Source organism: Elephantulus edwardii, unplaced genomic scaffold (genome assembly GCF_000299155.1).
Source record: "Elephantulus edwardii isolate Elephantulus edwardi_28Jun2011 unplaced genomic scaffold, EleEdw1.0 scaffold00021, whole genome shotgun sequence".
In the NCBI taxonomy this organism is placed as follows: Eukaryota; Metazoa; Chordata; class Mammalia; order Macroscelidea; family Macroscelididae; genus Elephantulus; species Elephantulus edwardii.
In genome coordinates, this window is record NW_006399771.1 from 4671961 (window position 1) to 4677903 (window position 5943).

The following is a 5943-nucleotide window of genomic DNA, read 5'->3' on the forward strand; positions in this document are numbered from 1 at the left end:
TGGTTATTGTTACTGTTAGGTGTGTCATTCGTTTAGATTCAAGTCATAGTGATCCCTTGTATAACAGAATGAGGCCCTTTTCCATCTTGTGCCATCTTCATAATCATTGTGTTATGTCTATTTTTCTAGTCACGGTGGCAGTCTATCTTACCAAGGGCCTTCCTTTTGTTCATAGACCCTCTACTTTTCCAAGTATGATATACTTCTTCAAGCATTAAATCTTGCTGATAACTTACCCCAAATGTTTCTGAAGACAAGGGGTTCTTTCTGGAGTCAATTGCCAATAGGACAAATGGATTGCAAAATCCATAAAAGCATTTTATTACAGATCTGTGGAGGACAGTGGCCTCAAAGACAGCCTTCCTGTCTGGGAGTGGTCAAGGGCAGATATACCAGGGTGAGACACTAACTCACTTACCTTCCTGGTAAACAGGCAGAGTAAGATTCAATTTACATATGACTGGGGAAACAGCCTCAAAGAGATCTAGGAGAGATGCATTTCCTCTTCTGGTGAACAGACAGATCAAACTACTTTAGATGACTAACTAGTTTTGCAGGCTGAAGAAAAATAACTATAGCCATCCATGCTTCTAAGAAGCATTCTGTCTATACTTTTCATAAGACAGATCTGTTTGCTCTTTTGGCAGTTAACAGGATACTTAATATTCCTCATCAGCATCTTAATGCAAAGACTTCAATTTTTCTTCAGTTAAATAATTAAAGAATTACTTTTAAGAATCATGACTTTAAAAAAACTTAAAAAGAATTATGGCTTATTTTTTTAATGACAATAAGACTTTTAAGAATTATGACTTAAAAATTTAAAAAGAATTATGACTTATTTTTTTAATGACAGTAAGAGAAAACTGCTTATCTTTTGTTCAAAAAGGCTAATGGATTTGAAACCTTGGAGACACGCAGTCTTTTGGTTAACAATGCAGCAAGCTTCAGATTAAGCTATACATATTTTTGTTGTTGTTATTTTTGTTAGCTGCAGACAAGTCCACTAGGATGATGAGGAGGTATTAATAAATTCAGAACTCTTTAAATAGGTATCAGTTATAAAACTATAGTTATACAGTTATAAAATGGACATCAGTTTTCTCCAGCCTGCAAAACTAGTTACTTTATCTTAGAATTCTTTGTTTCCTTTTTTCTTTTTTTTTAAATTAATTTTAATGAAAGTTTACAGAGATTTAGGGTTTTCAGTCATTCATTGTTGCTCTTTTCTCCCTGGCCATCTCCACCCCCAAATTCACTTTTCTCCTTGATGAGTAAAAGAAAAACTCTTTCATTGTTATGTATTCTCTCCCCCCAAGTCCACTGCACTGTGCAGCCTTCATTCTGGACTCCCGTCATGACAATAATACCTAATCATATATCCCTTTAAACAGTTCTCTCTCTCATCTGTTGTTTCCTGTAAAACAGTTTAAACTATCAGTTTCCTAGGAGAGAAAATGTATCTTTCTTAGATTAGCATTTACCTCTTTGAAACTGTTTTTCCCAGTCATAGAAAATTGTATCTTAATCTGCTTATTTACCAAAAAGGGAAATGTGCCCTTCCTGAATTACTAGTATTTATATATGTACTGTTCTTTTCAAATGTAGAAATTATGTAACTATACTAACAAAAGCACATTGTTAAGTGAGTTAGTATCTATCCCTCTCACAAAACATAATGACCATTCCCAGATGGGGAGGTAGTTTTTGAGGGGAACTCGCTGTCCTCCCAGATCTATAATAAAGTGTTTATGGACATTGCAATTGACTGTCTTACTGTCAATTGACTATGGAAAGAAGCCTTTGAGTTCAGTAACAAGGACTCATAGCAAACCTTTGAATAACACATCTGAATCTTGTCTAATATATCCATACAAAATGCTTTATATCAATTGTTGCCACCAGATGGCAACATAATGCAATAAATAAATAAATAAAACCGGGAATGCTTTCAGGTTTAAGTACATAAATACAGTTTAATGAATGCTTTTGTATTGCCTTGAAATTTACCTTTAAGAAGAAGACTCTATAATCTATGCAATTTCCCCCCCTTTTACAGAAACTGTAGAGGAAAAAATAAAAAGGAATAAAAGAGCAGCCTGAAGCCCCAAATGAGGTCCTTCTCAAGTGTTAAGTCTAGGAGGGCACTGGGGTCTGGAGCTTTCGAGGGGGCGACCTTAGGACACCTCCACTTAGTAGGCATGGTTAGAGGACTCACTGGCTACGGCCTCAGCCTGACCGCTTGGGGTGTACTTTCCTTGGCAGATGAGGCTGTTGGCCAGGGCTCGCTTGGTATACTCCTCCTGGCTGCCTTGAGATTCCCATTGCCACCCTAGGCCTTCAACGCAGAGACCTGCAGGGCTCCGGCAAAGGAGAAGGTCAGGGTCCATGGCTTCAGCAGGGGGCACTTGTTGATGGAATTGAGGTTAATGGATGCCTCATCCTCACTCTGTCCTCCAGGCAGGAAGGTGATCCCAATAACAGCGGGGGAGGAGGGAAGGAGGGTACTGTGTGGCACAGTTCTGTAACAGTTGCCATGGCAAACTCCTCATGAGAAAAATTCTGTGTGCAGGCGTGGCCTGGAGTTACCATATTAGGCTTTAGCAAAGTGCTTTTGAAATAGATGTGGTGGACACTCAGAGACTTGTAGATGGCAGCCAGCATCTTTTCCATTAAAGACTGACGACGCTTCAGGTCATGGTCCTCATCAGGGAAGATCTCAGGCTCAACAATGGGCACAATCTACTGGCAGATGCTGGCATAACAGGCCAGCACATTGGCCTTTCCCATGGTGGCAAGGGCTGAGGGGGTGTGTTCTCCAATCTTCAGCACACAGCGCCACTTGACAAAATCAGCTCCATCCTTTTTGTACTGGGCATAGCGCTCAGACAGCTCATCTAGCCCTTAATCAGCTCCATCCTTTTTGTACTGGGCATAGCGCTCAGACAGCTCATCTAGCCCTTGGGTGGTGGTCTCGTCATTAGTTCCTGCCAGGGGTACCACGCCCTTGTCTACTTTGATGCCTACAACACCATCCTTAGATGTGATGACTTGGAAGTGGACGGATGCCCATCGTCCACCTTCTGGCAGTGGGTCTCATGGAAAAGGTTGACTCCCCCGATGCAGGGGTTCACGCTGTCGTCGGTGGTCAGCAGGTGGTAGAAGAGCCAGTTATCCTCAGTGTTCTCGGTTCCAATGGACTGCAGGCGCTTGGCAATGCTTCCGACGGACCCATGTGCAGCCAGGATGCCCTTGCCCAGAGCAATGATGCGATGAGCCATGTCAAGAGCTCCTTCTTCTGCTTCAGGGTCAACGCTGAGTATGGGTCAGGCCTGGTGTTCTTGGTGGTGATTACCTGCTCTGAGGCTGGAGGAGCTGGCAGGGCCTGGTCAGCAGTGTGAGGGCCATAGTGCTTATTTCGTTGCTAGCTTTTCTGTAGAGTACATCCATATGAGACTATTTTTTATAATAATGAAAATACTGTGAACACATTCTTCTTTGCTTATTCCAATGAAGTATCTGGGGTATTTTCTAGGATATATGAGAATTGGGCTTCATGATTCACAACAGCTCAGAGAAGCGATCAGTTGTGCAAAGACAGATTCTTCAGAGAACCTGAAGTTTTTAAATTTACCAAGTCCTATAGCAGCATCCACTTCCTAAACAACATGCCTCTGGAAACTCTATGAACTTTGATAAATGTTGGTAGTTGTAGAACAGCTTCAGGCCTTTTGTTCATAGGGTCGCTATGAGTCATGCTTGACTCGAAGGCAATCAACAACAGCAGCAACATATAACCTACAAGGCAAATGTATTTACATAACTTGCTGGATGAGTGTGTCAGAGGCAATGAGATTGGCACAGGACAGAGCAGAGTTTAGAGTTGTTGTACATAGGGTCGCTATGAGTCGCAAGCAACTCGACAGCACATAACAACAACAACAACAACAACAATAACAATAGCCTACTTTCACAGACATTCCCTCTAATAGCTTGTTTGCTTGCTTGTTTTATTTTCCTCTAATTGCCTTCAACGAATTGTTAGACATTAAAAAGTGTCAATAAATATTTATCATATCACAATTTTACTATGATAAAAAGTAATTGTAGAATACAGTGATGTTGTTCTTGTTGTTGTTGTTATGTGCCGTCGAGTCGCCTGCGACTCATAGCGACCCTATGTACAACAGCCCTAAACTCCGCTCTGTCCTGTGCCAATCGCACTGTCTCTGACACTCCCATCCCAATTATCCCAGTCACTGAATCAATCCACCTCCTAGAGGGCCTTCCTCTCCTGCGCTGTCCCACCACCCTCCCAAGCATGATGTCTTCCTTTAAGGACCGGTCTCTCCTCACATGTCCAAAGTATGTTAGATGGAGCCTCAGAATCCTTGCCTCCAAGGAGCCACTCGGTTTAACCCTTTCCAAGACAAACCTGTTTGTTTTCCTAGCAGCCCATGGTATTCTCAATACTCTTCTCCAGCACCACAGCTCAAAGGCATCAATTCTCCTTCTATCCTTCTTGGTCATTGTCCAACTCTCTGATGCATAACAGGTGATTGCAAAGACTATGGCCTGTATCAGATGCACCTTAGTCTCCAAAGAGATACCATTGCTCTTCAGTACTTTGGAGAGGTCCCTAACAGCAGACTTTCCCATGACAATACAGTGATATCAAAACTAAATCTCTTCCACTGTATGCTTTCAGTTTTGACTCCTGAGGTCTCTACAGGACAGAATAGAATTGTGCTCTCAGATTTCCAAGGCTATGAATCCTTAAGGAAGCCTACTGTCACATCTTTTTCCCATAGAGAGAATGGTGGTTTGGAACATCTGACTTTTTTATTAGCAGCCAAGCAATTAACAATTGTGTGTGTTTGGTTCCGTAATCAACAGTCTTGGCACCAGGAGACAAGAAATCAAAAGAGGAATTGCACTGGGAAACTCTACTGCCAGGCACTTCTCCAGAGTACTAAAGAGTAACATTTCAGTCTAGAGGCTAATTGAATTGTAGTGCTGGAGAAGAGGATTGAACATACCATGGACTGCCAAGGGAACAAACAAGTCTGTCCTGGAGAGGGTAGGACCAAGTTGCTCCTTGTAGGCAAGCATTTTGAAGCTCCATCTGACATACTTTGGGCATGCGTCCAGGAGGGGCAGTCCTTGGAGAAGGGTACCAAGCTTAGAAGGATAGATGAACAGCACAAGAGAGGAAAACCCTGGAAGAGATGAATTGAGACAGTCACAGGGGTAACTAGGGTAGGTATGTTTGAGACAGAGACATTGGCTCAGTGTAGGACAGAGTCCAGCGCTATTGTGCATAGGGTCACTATGAGTTGCAGGTGACTCGATAATATACAATAACAACAAGCATGCATAATTTGTTAATAAAAAGAAAATATACACATATTGTCCAAGGAAGACATACTACTTACGTTTTGTAGTGATTTCTTTATTGAGTGACATATTTTGCCTGAGTAGTAGGGTGAATTCTTAATAACCACAACATAGAATTACCTTTGGCTATTTTATTTCCTTGGCAACATACATTTTGGAGTTCTGTACACAGTATGGGAGTGGCAGCCAAACATAGCTCAACTGAAATCACAGTTAAACTACTTACAGAATTTAAAAGAGTCTTTTTAATCTTTCTAAACCCCAATTTCTCATAAATATGCATCATATGCAGCTATAAGATAAAATGGTCCCTACACCCCTTTCTTTATTCTTATTAAATGTTCTAAATATACTTCTTATCAAAACATAAAATATGATATCTTTTTAGATTTTTGAAACCAAAGAATATGTATGCCACTCTTGAAATCTCAATATTCACTGTGCTTTAATAATTATTAGTTGAAGAAGATTGTTCGATCTTGATATTTTGTGTTTGTACTTAGTTTTTTGGTTGTTAAGTGATGAGAATTTTTAACTCATAGTTAT

General features: G+C 40.9%; 1 pseudogene; it reads right to left on the reverse strand.

Moving 5' to 3' along the window:
- Positions 1 to 2192: 2192 nt before the first annotated feature.
- On the reverse strand, positions 2193 to 3980 carry LOC102863176 (annotated as a pseudogene).
- Positions 3981 to 5943: the final 1963 nt, after the last annotated feature.